We start from the raw sequence: 19,659 nt of genomic DNA on the forward strand, positions 1-19,659 counted from the left end.
AGGGCCAAAGGGCCTGTACTGCGCTGTATTGTTCTATGTTCTATGTTCTATGTTCTAATATTGTGCTACAGGATTTCTGGATCCCACAATGAAGATTCTTCACTATAGTTAACACCAGGTTCCCATCATCCCACCAGGTTGAATTAAAATATTTCATGGATTATACAATGTATAGTGAAAGATGTACACCACTTAATGAAACATATGCAGGAACCTATACTGTATATACTGCCATCAATAACACTTAATGAGATACCAGCTACTTTTATGAGAAAGACTTACAAGGAAGAAAATTAAGGAAAGATTTTTATATTCATTAAAAACAGTTGGCAATTAGTATTTACCTTCAATATAAGTCTAAATAACAATGGTTTAGGATTGTGAATCCATATCTGAGCCAGAGTGTTGAGGGGCTTTTGTGATTCAATGGTAGGATCTGTACCCTGAAGTTAGGACGGCTGGGCTCAAGTCCTACATGCTTAGAGCTGTGCAATGATGCAGCTAAACAGGTTGAGCTTTATGGATCTTGATGTGTTTAAATGCTCAGTTGCTTCAGAACAGATACAAATGGTGCAGGACAATATTGAGACATAGGAAATTTTTCGATAATACACTAGCTCTGAATGAGCATATAAAAACAAAAGAACTGAAAACAGAGATAATTATCAAAATCATAGTTGATTGAAAAAATGATCAATTAAAATGTTCCTCTGAAGGATATTAATACAAAACTTCAATGCTCTTCAGTCCTTGCTTCAGTATTACAAACACATTTTGGGCCAGTCTCACCATAGCTCAATACAATTTGATTGTTTGCAATATCTCAGTTACATTGAATTGCAAAACTCTTTAATATTTATGTATCATGCCATCAAATTACATTAGCGAGCATAATTGATATTTAAAATAAATTGATATAAGGCACATCAAACTCTATTTCATATTACATGTGACTTGGGAGTTGTGAACATTTAGTTAGTGTTGACATGCGTTCCATAAAGAAATAGAAATACTGGCAATCCATTGATGCAATATTTAAGTCCTACAATCTGTTTGAAGGCCAATTTAAAATAATGCTTTGAACTGAAAATGATTTCACCGTCTTCAAACACTACTCAGTAGATAATGATATTTTTAATTAAGCAGAGGACTAATGCTGTTTATTTATAGTATAAAGGGTTATAGGCATAAATGTAAATATAAGCGAGCAGATATTGAAGAATTTGGCTTCAAAGCAGTTAAAACCATGTCAATGAGAAACAAGCGCAAAATATATCAATGCATGTTAATGGTTTCTGAGAGAGATTCTCGGTCATGGGATGACATAAATTATACTTAACAGTTTGTTTCGAAATTGATTTGTAAATTTATTCTTAGAAAATTTTAGAGATGCATTTTGATAGAAGAAATATTTGGAATTAGGGATACAACATCAGCTGAATTTATGCAATACTTTTAAAGATGATGTAATATCCCAAGCTACTTCATGGAAATACTGCAAAATAAATAGGGTGAATTAAAATTCCTACAATGTGGAAATAGACTACTTAGTCCAATAAGTCCACACCAACCCTCCAAAGAGTATCCCACCTAGACCCGTTCCGCTATTACTCTACATTTACCCCTAACTAATGCACCTAGCCTGCGCATTCCTGAACACTATGGGCAATTTAGCATGGCCAATTCACCTAACCTGCACAACTTTGAATTGTGGAAGGAAACCGGAGCACCCAGAAGAAACCCACACAGACACAGGGAGAATGTGTAAACTCCACACAGTCAATTGCCCAAGGCTGGAATCGAACCTGGGATCGTGAGGTAGCAGTGCTAACCACTGAGCCACCGTGCTGCCCCAAAATGAGACATTAGCCACAAATCTTCGAAAGGAAAATCTCAGTGTGTGCTATTAATTGGTCCTAGCCTCAACCTGGAATTCAAGGAAATTGGAATCATAAGTTGTTGGAACAGCAAGCGAGAATGGAACAGCAATGCCAGTTAGAACATCCCGGACTGGTATAAGAAATAAGATGGATAGTTAAAGTAAAGTAAGAAAATAAAGTTTTTTTTTTCATCTTATTTTCAACTTCTAAGAATAATTTGATACCTGTTCCACTTGTTGCCTTAATTTGAGTGAAGAGGCCGATTGACCTTGCAGGAGCAGAAATTTGTCTGATGAAAATATTTAAATGCTGTTAAGTACTAGTCCTAATTTCCTTCGGTAGGTTAATGCATTTTACTGAGCAAACTCATGAAGAAGTTAGTTGTGAGATCCCATTAGTTTGAGATTAAACATGAAACCAGCAATTTGTGATGTTTATGTGTGGTTACATTTTCATCACTGTTCAGTATCTTACAAAGAGTATTGTTAAATTAGTTAAGCAACTGAATAATCCAAGGCAAGTCTTTGGTAGATTCACTGTCACCAATCCTTCTTGGTATTAGTCGAATTTACTGACAACAAATTGGGAAGGATACGCACATGAAGTCTTTGGTAGAAGATAGGCTCAGTCTTGATAAACGCAATAGGTTTATGACACATAAGTGGAAAGCTAGTGTTGTAATCCTGGACCAGTCTGCCAAAATGTATACTATAATCTGGTTCGGAAACAATAACTATTATTTTAAGATAGACAAAGAGAGATATGCAGGGAATTTAGTAAAAGAGTAAAGATACAGGACTCCATGGTTAAGACTATAAGATTGTAAGGTGTAGGAGCAGAAGTTCACCATACATTACATTACTCCATAAATCGATGAAATTATGGCTGATTTGATAAGCCTCAATTCTACTCCCTGTCCTATCCACATAACCATTGATTCCAGTATTGATTAAAAACCTGTCCATTTCAACCTTGAATATACTTAATGACTCAACATCAAAAACCCTTTATGATAATGAATTCCATAGATTCACAACTCTGAGAGAAGAATTCTTCCTTGTTTCTTTCTTAATTGTGTGACCCCTCACTCTGAGGTTATACCATCTGGCCATAGACACTCCCACAAGGGGAAATATTACTGGTGAAGAACCTTGTACCAATGTTGTTAACACTCATTCTTCTAAATTTCAATGAATATAGGGCCACCCTACTCAACTGATCTTCATAACACAGGCCCAGGATCAGGCTAGTGAACCTTTACTACTTATAGTGAAGGTACCTGTATAACTTGCCTCAGATAATGTTCACAGTATCCCACCTGCAGTCTGACGAGTTTCTTGTGTAGTTTTAGCAAGAACTCTCATTTTTTTTATTCCAAGGATCACAGTCTAAGAATGCAGGGTTAATCATTTTGAACTGATGAGGAGGAACTCCTTTAGCCAGAGACTGGTAAGCTTGTTGAATTCTTTGCCACAGGGAGAGGTTGAGGCCAAAACATTGAATATTTTCAAGAAGGAATTACATACAATTCCTAGGCCTAAAGGGATCAAATAGTGTGGGGAAAAAGCGAGATCAGAGTATTGGATGATCAACCATGATTGTATTGAATGACCGAGCAGGCTGAAAGGACCAAACGGCTCACACGTGCTTCTATTTTCTGTTTTTATGTTTCGATATTCTATCCCCTTTGAAATAAACAGCAACATTCCATTTGCCTTTGCTATTACCTGCTGATAATTCATGCTAGCTTTTTGTTATTTATACACGATGACTCCTAAATACCTCTGTTTTGTAGTTTCTGTAGGTTTTTTCTCTATATAAATAATATATAACTCCTTCATCCTCTTTGCCAAGTTGCATAATGTCATATTTTTCCACATTGTCTTCCATCTGCCAAGTTTTTGCCTACCCACTTAATTTGTCTGTATCCCTCAGCAGACTGTTTGAGTCATCCTCATCTCATGTCTTCGCACCGATAAGAAGCTTCACTATACAATATTAGAACTGTCATACAACTTGCAACAAAAGTAGAACTTGTTTCTCACACCCAGAATTAACATGTAGTAGATAAGGAGAGTGGACTGTGATCAAACAATCCACAATACATAACAAATAGCATATAAGATCAGAGTAGCTGTTGCAGATTTCTCAGCAGTTCCACTCAGATGTTGTCAGCAAATGTCATGAAAATTAATAATCGATCACATTACTTTCAGCACTGAATTGTTGCAGAGAAACTACCAGTGGACATAATCAGACTGACTGGTTTCTATCATCTTAGTGAACCAAACTGAAAAGGACAAATTTCATTGATGTTCAGAGATAAATCTTTGAACATGCATTTTGCCTGAATAATGTAGCAAAGTCCTCACATATTTCTTGCATCATTGTTTGATTATTTCTGCTAGTAATATTATTAAATTTATTCTTCAGTACCTACAGTTTATCCTGCAAATTTAGCAAGACGAAAAGAAATGAAGTTTGAAACTTTAGCCTGAGGGTAATCTTTTAGCTTGTGTGAGATCTTTGGGATTTTACTCAGAACTTTAGCTTGTGCAACCTTCAGCTGCAGGCTTACATCATTTGATTTGTTCCTCCAACAAATATATTTTGGTTAGCTGAGCACTTATCAAATCACAGGCTTCAGAGGTCAGTCCAGCAGAAAATAAATTTACAAGGAATGTAGCTAATTTAAATGTGATTACTTGAGCAATTTTGGAATGTGAACGCAATACATTAAGGGCAATTGCATCTGTTGTCCATCTGCTGGATTCCACTTCTGTTGTCCAAAACATGCAAGAATTCTCCTCGTTTCGAAGTTGCACAACACGTTTGATACGCTTTCAACATGGTAAGATTCAGCTTGCTTAACAAGATTATCCACCTCTGCCCTGATCTTCTAAATCCCCAACTCCAACTTCAAACTGACTCCCATCCCTCTAACCATTCCATTCATTTCAGCTGCCCCTTAGATTGAGTCCTAACTTCCCTATGTTGTACTGGAATTTCCTGTATTCTGAACTCTAATCTTAAGGCCTCAGAAGATCACAAATAATCTTAAATAGTTCACCAAAATTACTTAATTATTAAAAATCAGTCATAAAATATTGAGTAACATTAAACATGAACTAGTAATATGTTTTAAATACTATTACATTAAATACAAATTTCTAGCCTTTATGTCATAAACATTGTTTCATTAATGTATAATGTTTATTCGGCAATGTTAAATATTAAGAAGCAAATATTATTCACAACATATCAAATGTTAAACATTCCACTGAAATCCTGCAATATTTAGGTTGTAAGTTAATAATAGACCACATTTGAGGCTGTTGAAATATCTTTCATTCCTCTGGCTCTTTACTCAGAAGGGCAGAAGATTTTTATTGCAATCTTCAGTAGATTCCTAAAGATTTTCAGATCAGATTAACAAGTATTTTATTGTCTTTGCCTCAGCAATCATATGTCAGGTTTATATTAACCTAGTTTTCATGGACATTGGTGATGACACAGTTGACCTTGAGAAAAGTGGCCCATAAAAGTTTAATGGGATCTGTGGTGTCAATTACACCTTTAATGAGATCAATTTCATTTGGTCATTATCTACAGGTGATCTGTAGGTTTGAGAACAGTGAAGTCATCAAGCAGGTTAAGTAGCCATCAGAATGAATAATTCTCATAGACAGAAAACCAAGTTGTAAAAAGTAATAATTATAATTCATTTTTTAATCATTTCATAGATTAGAAAATACAATTGGTATTAAAGGCCACAAGTAAAATGTCATAAGTAAAGTTTACTTTCATTTACATTATTTTAAGATGTATGGGCTTATTTTCATTGAATTTAAAGAATTACACTGAAGACTTCTAATTTATTTTTGTCAAGACCAAAGAAGTTGTTCAGAAGTAATAAAGGCTCTGCACATAGCATTATTATTGTTGCACACAGACCATTTTTATTAAGCTTCATAGTCCTTAGAATTCAATTCAGAGGACATGAAAGTAAGCAATTGTCACTTGTTGTAAACCTAATACTACTGATACGTGTTTATGAACTTGTTTATAGGCAAGATGAAGGCCTAGTGGTATTATTGGTGAACTTTTACTCCAGAAAATCAGGTAATATTTTGAGGATCTGAATTCACATCCCATCATGGCAGACAGTAGAATTTGAAATCAATAACAAATCTGAAATTGAGTCTAATAACAAACATGATATCATTGTTGATTGTTGAAAAAAAAAGTCTAGTTCACTAATATCTTTAGTTGATGAAACTGCTGTCCTTACCTGATCTGGCCCATATGTAACTTCAGACATACTATAGTATGGTTAACTTTTATCTGCTCGCTGGCAATTATTGATGGACAATAAATGCAGGCCTAGCCAGAGATGCTTATATTTATATTTTATTAAACAAATTACAATCAAACAGTTTACAAAAAACATTTACAGCTGTACATAAGAGACAGCAATGTTACAAGGGAGAGGAGCAGCAAAGCTAGGCCCCAAACCCCAACCAATTTACAGGGAGAGGAGGACAAACCTCAAATCCCAGTTCGACATATAACAAGACAGTGACAATGACATTTGTACATTAGACAATACCGTTACATACAAAAAGTGCAGACAATACAGACCCAGCAAGCCCCCGCCCCTCCCACCTTCCGACCACTCTAAGGCAGCCCGCCCCTACCCACCTTCCGGTTCTCCCACCCCATGCCCCTTCCAGTTCTCGGTCCGCCCTGACACACCTTTCGACCACCTCTAGGACAGCCCGCCCCGGTACCCGCCCAGGGTGACAGCAGTCAGGACGGCCTACCCACCTTCCGGCTTCAGAGATACTTATATTATGTGAACATGCTTTTAAAAAAATCCAATACAGCTGGTAATGTTTGATCCTGAATAAATGAGCTTCATTAAGTGCAAGAAGTTCCCTTTCATAACTGCAAAAGAATTACGTTTTGATTAGAGTTTTGAAGTTGGTATCCTGATTTCTCAGTTGCTGACGGATGTAGAAATTGTTAACCCTGTGCAGAACCTTGCAAAAGTGGATGAAAATGAAAAAAACAAACACAAGTTTGTGGATTGGCAACCAATTACATGCGTAATTGCTGAAAACAAATCATCTGTTAGATTATCTAAATGTCCCAATGGAAGATCTCTTAATGCAAATAGAAGTGACAGGCCAAATAGAATTGACAATTTACTGCAATAATATCTTACTGTCATAAAGTAAACCATTGTTGACATTATTTTACAGATTACCCTAACATTGCATTGGAAACTTTGTATTCTGGTGAACTGTTGATTTTAATTCTTCAACATTTTGGAATCCAATGCTGTGTTCTCATTTTCCATTGTTAAAAATCACACAACAAAGGTTCTAATCCAACAGGTTTATTTGGAAGTACAAGCTTTCAGAGAGTGCTTCTCCTTCGTCAGGTAGCTAGTGGGTCAGGATTATAGGACATAGAATTAATACTAAAAGATCAAAGTGTCATACAACTGATGCGATGTATTGAACAAACCTAGATTGCTGTTAAGTCTTAATCACTTAGAATGGGTTACAGGTTTCAATTCATTAAGATGTAAATCTCAGAACTTTTTTTAAAGCCACATTCCCAAGATAACGTAAGGTTTTATGTAAAAAGTGACATCTCAGCCCAGACAATGCATTAAAGGTGTAAGGTTAGAATCTGTCCCTATTCCAAACTTGAGTCAGACTGCTTCTATTTCCAAAGTAGGAATTTATAAAATGTCACATGGACTGACTGCCTACAGATTGTGTGCTTTTTGAACAAAATAGAATGTATCTGCAAATAAAAATCTTCAAATACAAATTCACCCCATAGACCTCTATGTGTGTCAGTACATGTTAGGGCTTAGTCTACCCCAATCCAACATCGGCACATCCACCTCATTATTCATGTTTATGATTTTTATGACTTTTCTGTGTGGTCAGCAATGACCTGATGCACTGATCCTGTTATTATTTCCACCATTATTTTGATATGTTTTGCTTTTATTCTCTTGTGGGTTGTAGGTGATTCTGCCTGGGTCTGTATTTGGTGTCCAGCCTTAATTGTCTTGAAGAAGCAAAGATAGATTATGATTTTGAACGACTGCAGTCTTTGGGTTGTAGAGGCCCACATAGAGCTGTTCGGATGGCAGTTACAGAATTCTGACCCCATGACGGTGAAACAATTGTACCTTTCTAAGTCAGGATAGTGTGTGGCTTGAAGAGGAAATTGCTATTTTTTTGTATTTGTTGTTCTTCTCCTTGTTCTGCTAAATAGTAGAGGTCACAGACTTGAACTGTGTTGAATAAGGAGTTATTGCAGTGCATCTTGTAGATGGTACACACTGCTGCCATTCTATCTCAGTGAAATAACTACACAGAGGCAGGCAGCCCATTGCCAAGTCACCATTTATTTACATGCGCACAATAGACTGGCTATAGCCAGCCAGTTCAGAGTCAGTTCCTGAAGTGAGGAGACTCTGAACCCTCTGTGTTTTTTTTTAAACATTCCTGTTTAATTTTTTTCCTTCTTTATTTTTGCTTTTTGTTTAAACCCCACACTACCGCCTAACTGTGGTAGTGCTTATTTTTTTCCCGAGCACCCATGGTGTGTGTGTGCAGGTGCGAGACACAGTGAGAGACACAAGGTGCACGAATCTTTATTCAATTTCCACCACCAGGAAGATAAAAAAACACCCGAGCGGCCAGTGACAAGCACTGCCCTTCACAAAAGGCAATGCTGTGTGATCAAACAGTGAAGGGGAGGGCAGGGATTAAATAACCCTCTGTTTTTTTTTTCTTTTTTTTATCAAAATAGAGTTGGAGGGGGAAAAAGAAACTCCTGTTCTTTTTTTTTCTATAAATGTAACCCCCACACTACCGCCTAACTGCGGTAGTGCTTATTTTTTCCCCAGCACCCATGGTGTGTGTGTGCAGGTGTGAGACACAGTGAAAGACACAAAGTGCACAAATCTTTATTCAATTTCCACCACCAGGAAGATAGGAAAACACCCGGGTGACCAGTGACAAACACTGCCCTTCACATCAAAGGACAGTGCTGTGTGATCAAAACAGTGAAGGGGAGGGTAGGGACTAAATCAAAATAGAATTTTTAACCCCCACACTACCACCTAAGTGCGATAGTGCTTATTTTTTCCCCAGCACCCATGTTGTGTGTGTGCAGGTGTGAGACACAGTGAAAGACACAAAGTGCACAAATCTTTATTCAATTTCCACCACCAGGAAGATAGGAAAACACCCGGGTGACCAGTGACAAACACTGCCCTTCACATCAAAGGGCAATGCTGTGTGATCAAAACTGTACCCTCTGTTTATTTTTATTTATTTTTTTCTTTATTTTTATTTTTTTTCTGTGGTAGTGCTTATTTTTCCCCAGCACCCAAGGATTAGATCCCCTATTTGTTTTTTTTTGTTTTTTTTTGTTTCTTTTTAACCCCCACACTACCACCTAAGTGCGGTAGTGCTTATTTTTTCCCCAGCACCCATGGTGTGTGTGTGTGCAGGTGTGAGACACAGTGAAAGACACAAAGTGCATGAATCTTTATTCAAATTCCACCACCAGGAAGATAGGAAAACACCCGGGTGGCCAGTGACAAACACTGCCCTTCACATCAAAAGGCAGTGCTGTGTGATCAAAACAGTACCCTCCGTTTATTTTTTCTTTTTTTTTCTTTCTTTTAAAGGGAGGGTAACTCCTGTTTATTTTATTTTTTTTACAGAACCCCCACACAACCACCTAACTGCGGTAGTGCTTCTTTTTTTTCCCCAGCACCCATGGTGTGTGTGTGCAGCTTTGAGACACAGTGAAAGACACAAAGTGCACAAATCTCTATTCAAATTCCACCACCAGGAAGATAGGAAAACACCCGGGTGGCCAGTGACAAACACTGCCCTTCACATCAAAGGGCAGTGCTGTGTGATCAAAACAGTACCCTCTGTTTATTTTTGTCAGCTGGAGCTCTCTGATTTGCCCAGGTTAACAACCCTAATCAAGGATCTCATAAACAATTAGATCCATCTAGTTCCAATCACTAGTCTAGGTGGAGAAGGGAGGGAATACTAGTCAAGTAAAATGCTTTGTCATGGATGGTGCTGATATTGTTCGTTGTGGTTGAAGTTGGACCATTCCATGCAGGTGGAGAGGATTCCATCACATATTGGCCTCGCCCTTGCATATGATGGATAGGTAGTTTGGAGATAGGAGGTAAGCTACTTGCTGCTATTTCCTCACCTTTGACCTGCTCTTTGACCTTCCAGTATTTACATGGCTTCTCCCAGTTCAGGTTCTAGACAACATTAACTCCCAAAATATTGATAGTGTGGGATTCTGTGACATTAATGCTATTAAAAGTCAAGAGTTAGATTCTCTTTTATTGGAGATAGTCATTGACGAGCACTTGTGTGACTTTCCCTTTGGCACCTCAAGCTTGGATGCTGTCCTGTTACATCGGGACAAAAATTGTTCGTTTTGTGAGGAGCTCCAAATGGTGTTGAACTTCGTACGAGCATCAACGAACATCTCTTCTTCTGAGTTTATGATAGAAAGAAAGTCATTGATGAAACAGTTGAAGATGGTTAGGTCCAGGACACTACTGTGATAGGTTTAGGGTTAGAGTTGGAGCTGAGATGATTGACTTCCAACAATCACAGCTATCTTCCTTTGTGCCAAGTATGACACCAACTAGCAAAGAGTTTTCCACCTGCTTCCCATTGACTCCAGTTTTGTTAAGTTCCTTGATACCATATTCAGTTAAATACTGCCATGATGTTGAAGGCAGTTACTCTCACTGCACCTCTGCAGTTCGGTTATTTTGTCTGTATTTGATCCAAGGCCATAATGAGATCAGGAGCTGAGTGAACCCAAACTGAGTGTCAGTGATCAGTTTATCCCTTTGCAAGTGATGGTTGATAGCATTGTCCATTGTCACTTCCATAACTTTGATGATTGAGAACAGGCTAATATGGTGGTAATTGTTCATGTTACAATTGTCGTGTTTTGTGCACATGATAATCCGAAGTGATTTTCCACATTGTTGAGTATATACAGCATTGTAGGTGGGCTGGAACAGCACAGCGAGATCTATGTCTATTTCTGGAGAACACATCTTTGTTATTATTGCAAGAATATTATCAGAACCCATCGCTTTTTCATTACCTAGCACACTCTGTCACTTTGTGATATCATGTGGAGTGAACTAAATTGGTTAAAGACTGGCATCTGTGATGCTGGTATCCTGAATGGGGCATCAAGATGGGTCATCCAGTTGACACTTTGGGCTGAAACATGGATGGAAATGCAAATGCAAATGCCTTGTCTTTTACACTTGCACACTTTTATCTCTATGGCTTCAGAAGGACTTGAGTTCTGTGGCACTCTGTTTCCATAGAGACATGAGATATGCATAGTGTGTTTTGGAGCTGGTGAGGGCTCTGCCAAAATCTGTGCCACCTGCATTTGTGGCCCAATAGCCAATAGAATGCTTGCCCAATTCTCTCTGCTAGGCAATAGTGCAACTTCAGCAGCTATTTTGAGGACTTATTCCTCATCTCTTCGATCAATGGACACAAATGAGATCAATTTCATGTCTGTTGAATAAAGGTGAAATTAGGTTACAAAGTTCAGATCATGCCATTTCATGTATTAATGACATTGATTCAACTGAAGTGATAAATCAGCATTAAGTTGCAATATGATATCAAATGCTGTAAACAAGTCTCCGAGCCACCCCATCTCTCCATCAGCAATGGACTGAACTGGTGTCTCTCTGCTGATGTATAGAACATCATTATCCATTGTGAACTCATTGTGTCTACACTTCCAGTTCTATCAGATCCTCTCCCTGTAGCTATGGTCTCTTTTATCCTACAATGACAAAAAAAAAAGGAAGTTAGGAGTGTGAGAAGTAAAGTGTATACTGAGAATAGAGGGTGAACATTTCAGAAGGTGGCTGGGAAGAGTGGATGCCAAAGGATATTTGGAAATTAATAAATTGGACTGTTGTTAGTTTCAATGGAGATGTGTCAAGAAAACTGGAGAGAAAGTTAATGTTTGTGACAATTAGGTTTCTCAATCAGAGAAGTCTACAGAGGATGCTTTGGTGTTGAGAGAGCAATTGTTGCTAGTTGTATTGCCAAACAATGCAATGCCATTAAACCACTTCCACATCCCTGCCTCCTGGCAGCTTCTAAAATGTGCAGCCTTACCTCCTTAGTCAGTGGGGCTGGTTATTCTCCTCCTGTCCTCATGCCAGAAGACATCTCTGTACTCTCACTGCATCAGCAATGACCTTCCAGGAGAATCAAACAATCAACAATGTCTTCTCCCTGTTCTATGATTCCTTTCTTCTTCCCATTGGGAAATTGTTGCCTTGGTGAATGCTTTTAATGTATCTTTAAAGCTAGATCCTCGACCTCTTGTATAGGTGCTGTACTCACCATATCCTCTCCCTGAATGGTTTAGGAAACAGCCACAGGCACTGATTATTATTCTCTTTTTAGGTCAGATTTCACTTTAGTTAAAGAGATTTAATGCAAGAACTACCCTAAACACAAAAGTGATCTATCAATGTGAAGAGTTGTCAGCAGTCCCTGAGGATGTTTCGTATTTCCCATTCTACCTGTAATCCTTACTATATACAAGCTTGTTTACTTTATGAGTTAATAGGAAGGTCACATCTGTTCTTAAGGCAACAGTCAACATTAAGGATGGGTTGATGGTATTAGACATTAAGCCAAAAGCTAGCCCAAGCTATATTAGATCCATCAGAATCATTTCAGATCATGCTATCTTTCTCATTCAGTATATGATTAATGTGGTGTACACAAGGGTACATAATGATGACTGAAAAGGCAGTCTATTAGATTTGAGAAGTGTCATTATCCCTGAGGAATGCTTGTGGTTCTGAGCATTTCCTTTTGTTTATCATCTAGTCATAACGTAGAAATCTTTCTCAATTACTGTTGTTAATTCAGTTTTTTTAATTATGCACTAAACTGAGTTGAATCCTCAAATTATTTGAATTGAACTTTAAATTAAAATTATTCTGCAGAATAGCTTTATAACTGTAATGTTTATTTCAATTATATTTTAATTCTTGCCACATCCACCACCCTATTACAAGATGTTATTAGTCTTTGTGGAATCCCAATATTAGATTCTTAGCACGCCACTGAATGGTTGCTGGTGCATCTGTTTAATATTAATGTCATCAGTATGTGTTATCTTTTTCAATATGTATAAAAAGAGGCACACTGGGATAATGTTTCAATGTGTGATGTTATTTGGTGCCTGGTGTCAAATGAAGTTTGGTTCACAAATGCAATTTGAATAAATTTGTAGATTTACTCTGTTTAGAGTTTGAATAATAAATTGCTTATAGATATTAATATTGGGCAATAGTTTATATAAACAATTAAGCATAATGGTGGATGCCATAATTTAGAATAATTATTAGCAGGGTTGATATGCTGTAAGTAGGCATACTGTCTGAAACTTGGTTTAATATTTCCATTTCACCATAAAAGGTTGCACAGGCAAATCTCCTATACTACTTTTGGTGGTAATAACAGTGGTGATTTTTATTGTAAAATATAAAATCATTTAAATTGATTGTCAGGCATTGCCTAAAGCATTATATGATTCATATGCAACCCATGATTTAATTAAGGATGGGTTGATGGTATTAGACATTAAGCCAAAAGCTAGCCCAAGCAGTGTGAGAGCTCTTATTGCAACAAACACATTACTGTACTTAAGCGTACAGTATTCAATCATTTCTAAAGAAAATGACACAAGCTGAAATGCATTCGATGAATTATCTGGCATATGTCAGGTTAAACTCTATATTTCTGATTAGTTTAGAAGAATTTTACAGAAAAACTCAACCTGTATGACAGACCTCATTAAGAATTAAACTGTCCATCATCAAAAAGTATGTTTTGTATGCTATGTTTTTTGTTGATGTTTAAAAAATGAATTTAATTAAAAGTTTTGACTAGAATATTGTGTTCCAAATATCTAATTCATAGTTTATATGTGTTACTGTATAATCTTTAGAAAATAAAGGTTAACTATAAAACCATGGGATAAATGCAATTGAAACACCTTATGATCTCGTGCCCATAAAAGGTTGGGATTTAATTGCTTTAAGAGGTGAAAAGCTTGGAAGGTGAGGCAATTAAAGTGCTGAGCTTTAGTGATTTCCTGAACATAAAACAAATGGTAGTTTGAGTGGTTCCAAATGTTTGCTTCATAGAATCAAAATCGAAGCGATTAAGCTATAAAAAGAGCTGGTCACTTATGCAGCTTGAGATGGTGGTATCTGCAAAGCTTACAGTATCAACAATCCAGAAACAAACCCAAAACATCATGTTAAGGCCAGCCAAGAGCATGTTACATTGTCATGGAGATTATTAGACCAAAGGAAAGTTTCCTTGGTTTCAATTTATCAATGTATTCACTGGGAGGGGTTAGTTACACTGACAACACAGATGCAACAGGGAGCATGATGTCTTCTAGGAGAGTGCAGATACTTCCCAAATTCTGATCTCACAACCTGAGACTCTATGAGCATTGGGACTCCAATTTTCATATACTGTATCTATCACTCCCGATGTGGTTTCCTCTACATTGGGGAGACAGGATGACTACTTGCAGAGCGCTTCAGAAAACATCTCCGGGACACCAGCCCCACCTCCCCATAGCCGAACACTTCAATTCTCCCTCCCACTCTGCCAAGGACATGCAGGTCCTGGGCCTCTTCCACTGCCAATCTCTAACCACCCAACGCCTGGACGAAGAACTCTTCATCTTCCGCCTCGGGACCCTCGAACCCCACGTCATTCCTGATGATGGACCTTTGACCGAAACATTGATTCCCTTCTCCTCACATTGCTGTCTGACCTGTTGTGTTTGCCCAGCACCATACTCTCAACTTCACACCCTCGGCACCACAATCAATCCCTGCCGTTATCTGTACCAGTTGTGTTATTGGTAGTGTTTCCTGCGATCTCAATCTCTCCGCTGCTCCTCTCTGTGTTGTTCCACTGCAGTTCTATCTACAGAAGACTGTTGTTGTTGTTGCTGATGGTCATAATACTCCTCATCCAAGGTTCAATACAAGGTAGACACCTTTGTAAACTTATTCTGAAAACCTTTGCAGGGGAGAAAATAGCCTCTCATCATAAGAACTGTGAACAAGGCATTTTTCACTGGTAGGTAAGGAAGCAGATATACCTATTGAATATTTATTGGAATATTTGCTTAATTTTTAATCAGTCAAATTAATTAATGTTATGTTCTCTTTTTACTTAGAGGTGCAGTGCAACATCCGATGGCTAATGCCTCTGATGTGGTTTTGTGGCTCAAATACCATGACCAGTATGTTAAGTTTTACTGCTACACTATATGTTAGATCACATAACCTAAACACAAAGATTGATTTGCTATGAAGATAGTGTCTTAGAGTTTACTAACAGTAGTAGCTACTTATATAATTATACTTCCAGAGTTATAGTCTGTATTCTCTGCTTCCATGCATTACATATAGATAACTGACTGAGCATACTATATTGACTCCATTGCACTGGGAGCCTGACTGAAGGTAATGAGAGCTTCATTATACTGGATCATCATATGCTCAATGTCATGTAAATGTCTGCAATCCATGGAATACTACAATATCCCCTTTTCTCTTAAAGAATTGGAATCTGGGGTGGCATGGTGGCTCAGTGGTTAGCACTGCATCCTCACAGCGCCAGGGACCCAGGTTCGATTCCAGCCTCGGGCGACTGTTTGTGTGGAGTCTGCACGTTCTCCCCGTGTCTGTGTGGGTTTCCTCCGGGTGCTCCGGTTTCCTCCCACAGTCCAAAGATGTGCAGGTCAGGTGGATTGGCCATACTAAACTGCCCATAGTGTTAGGTGCATTAGGCAGAGGGAAATGGGTCTGGGTGGGTTACTCTTTGGAGGGTCAGTGTGGACTTGTTGGGCTGAAGGGCCTGTTTCCTCACTGTAGAGAATCTAATTTATAGTATGTACTCTGCACATTGCGATAATGCTTTGTTAGAGCGACAATACAGCTGGACCATGTCACTGCACAATTATCATAATCTGGCCTAAGGTGGCAGAGTCTATATCAAGTTTAAGGTGAGAGGGGAAAGATTTAAATAGGACCTGAAGGGTAATTTATTCATGCAGAGGGTGATGCATGCATGGAATGAGCTACTAGAGAAAGTGGTGGAGATGGGTACAATTAGAACATTTAAAAGACATCTGGGTGGGTATATGAATTGGAAGAGTTTAGAATCATAGAAGCCCTACAGTGTGGAAGCATGCCATTTGGCCCATCGAATCCACAACAACCTTCCGAACAGCATCCCACCTAGACATACCCGCTACTCCTGTAACCCTGCATTCCCTATGGCTTGCCCACACATCTCTGGACACTATGATCAATTTACTTCTAATCTGTGCATCTTTGGACTGTGGGATGAAACTGGAGCACCCAGCAGAAACACACGCATGCTAGGGGAGAATGTGCAAACTCTACACAGACAGCTCTAGGGATGAACCAAACCCAGGTCCCTGGAACTGTGAGGCAGCAATGCTAACCACTGAGCCACTGTACTGCCCCATGATAGAGTGATATGAGCCAAGTGCTGTCAATGGGACTTGGTCAGCTTGGGATGTCCGGTCGGAGCAGATGAGTTGGATTGAAGAATCTGTTTCGGTGCTGTAGGAACCTATAGCTGTGTGGCTTCATTCTGTGATATAATGTCTGTCATGGGAAAGTATTTAATTGGGGGATGGGGAATTACATTGCTATTAGGCAGAAACCAGGGTGCCTAAATTGGGAACAGATGTTCTCAGGGAAATGCACAACAGAAATATGGAGGTTGTTTCGGAAGCACTGGCTGATAGGACTGGACAGGTTTGTCCCACTGAGGTAAGGAAAGGATGGTAGGTTGAAAGATCCTTGGATGACAAGGAATGTGAAACATGTAGTCAGAAGGCAGGAAGCTTACTTAAGGTTGAGGAGGCAAGGATCAGACAGGACATTAGAAGGTTCCAAGGTAGCTAGGAAGGGACTGAAGAATGAACTTAGGAGAGCTAGAAGAGAGAATGAGAAAGCTTTAGTGAGTAGGATTAAGGAAAACTCTAAGGCATTCTATACTCACGTGAAGAATAAGAAGATGGCCAGATTGAGGGTAAGGCCAATCAAGGATAGTGGAGGGAACTTGTGCCTGGAGTTGGTGGAAAGAGGGGCCATCCTTAATGAATACTTTGCTTCAGTGTTCACTACTTGATATTTCTGAGGATAGTGTGAAACAGACTGATCTGCTTAAACAAGTTGATGTTAGGAAGGAGGATGTGCTAAAAATTTTGAAAAGCATAAAGGTAGATAAATCCCCTGGGCCAGATAGGATATACTCCAGGTTGCTACAGGAAGCATGGGTAGAGATTGCTGAGCCTTTGGTGATGATCTTTGCATCTTCACTGTCCACTGGAGTAGTGCCAGATGGTTAGAGGGTATTAAATGTTAACCCTTCTTTCAAGAAAGGAAATAGGGATAATCCTGGGAATTAGTCTTACGTCAGTGGTGGGCACAGTATTGGAGGGAATTCTAAGGGACAGGATTTGTGGTGACTTGGAAAACCATAATTTGATTAGAGATAGTCAGCATAGCTTTGTGAGAGGTGGGTCATAACTCACAAGCCTTATTGAATTCTTTGAGGATGTGACAAAACACAATGATGGTAGAGTAGAGAATGTGGTGTAAATGGATTTCAGCAAGGCACTTGATAAGGATCTCCATGGTAGGCTCATGCACAAAATAAGGAGGCATGGAATACAGGGAAACTTTGTCTGGATATAGAATTTGCTGGCCCATAGAAGACAGAAGGTGGTGGTGGTTCATGGAATTAATTCAGCATGGAGCTTGGTGACCAGTGGTGTTCCACAGGGAGCAGTTCTGGGACCTCTTCTGTTTGTGATTTTTATAACTGATTTGGATGAGGAAATGGAAGGGTGGGCTAGGAAGTTTGCCAATGGTTGGTAAATGGGACATTGTCAATGGGACATTGACAGGCTGCAAAACTGGGCTGAAAGTAGCAGATGGAGTTCAACCCAGAAAAGCCTGAAGTGATTCATTTTGGAAAGTCTAATTTGGATGCCGTTTACAGGGTTAAAGGCAGGATTCTTTGCAGTGTGGACGAACAGAGGGATCTTGAGGTCCATGTCCATAGATCCCTCAAAGTTGCTACCCAAGTTGAAAGTGTTGTTAATAAGACATTTGGTGTGTTGGCCTTCATTAGCAGGGGGATTGAGTTTAGAGCCATGAGGTTATGCTGTAGCTCGATAGAGCTCCAGTTAAAGCACACTTGAAATATTTGTGCGCAGTTCCAGTCACCGGATTATAGGGAAGATGTGGAAGCTTTAGAGAGGGTGCAGAGGAGATTTACCAGGTTGCTGCCTGGACTGGAGAGCATGTCTTATGAAGAAAGATTGAGGGAGTGAGTGCTTTTCTAATTGAAGTGAAGAAGGATGAGAGGTGACTTGATAAACCTGTAAAAGATGTTGAGAGGCATAGATAAGATGGATAGCCAGAGACTTTTCCCATGGTGGAAATCTCTATCATGAGAGGGCATAATTTTACGTTAATTGAAGGAAGATTTAGGGGAGATGTCAGAGATAGGTTCTTTACACAGAGTGGTGAGAAGATGGAATGCACTGCCAGCAGTGGCAGTAGAGTCAAATACATTAGGGACATTTAAGCAACTCTTGGATAGGCACATGGTAGGTAGTACAATGAATGGTATGTAGGTTAGTCTGATCTTGGAGTAGGATAAAGGACTGGTACAACATAGAGGGCTGAAGGACCTGTATTGTGCTGTACTGTTCTATGTTCTATCATGGATGGATATATTTTGTTGGTTGCAGATGTGGCTTTTTACTGGCACAATATTTTCAGGATGTCCGTTGTCATCATTGTGGCAGAAAAGTTGATTATGTGCATTTTGGATATTTTATCTTTGTGTTTCTTGACACTTGCTCATTCTAATATAATTGGATCTAGGCAAGACACAACAATGTACTATCTTGCCACTATCTTGTTCAAGCAAAGATCTTGAAAGGGTGTTTTGACTGGATCAAGTTGGGATAACTGTCATCATGCTCATTGATCATGCTCTTCTATCATTATTTCCCTTCTTTCCTCCAATGGATTGTGCACTCAATGGGTTGTGTGGTGGAGTGTGGAAAGGAAGAACTATGAGGACCTGTTCTTTAAACATTGTCACGAATAGCATATAGACTTTGCATAGCTATCTGAAAATGTTGTTAAGTCACTTTGCATTTGACTATCATTGACTTTTGCAAGACTTCTAAAATGATAGCAATGAGAAGGCAAAGTATTGTATTGAATAACCCATTTCCTACCAATGTCTCAGAATGATGTACTGTACTTAATCTCCTGACATTTTGATTCAACTGAATTAATGTAGTGGTTTAAGAAAGGCAGGAATACAGACTGGGTCAGATAAGAACATTGAAACTGCTGCTAGCATAATAGAATTCACCAACCTGTTGGTACGAGTATTCTTACAAGGCAACTGTGTGTTCAGGAGTGCAATCTATGGACCTTCCAATGAAAATGTTTTGCCCACAGGAACTTAAATGTTTAGCTGTTCTTTTTCCTGTACAATTGCAAAAGCCATTACCGTGGCAGAGCCACTCAAGT

This window comes from Chiloscyllium plagiosum, chromosome 4 (assembly GCF_004010195.1).
Source record: "Chiloscyllium plagiosum isolate BGI_BamShark_2017 chromosome 4, ASM401019v2, whole genome shotgun sequence".
NCBI classification, from domain to species: domain Eukaryota; kingdom Metazoa; phylum Chordata; class Chondrichthyes; order Orectolobiformes; family Hemiscylliidae; genus Chiloscyllium; species Chiloscyllium plagiosum.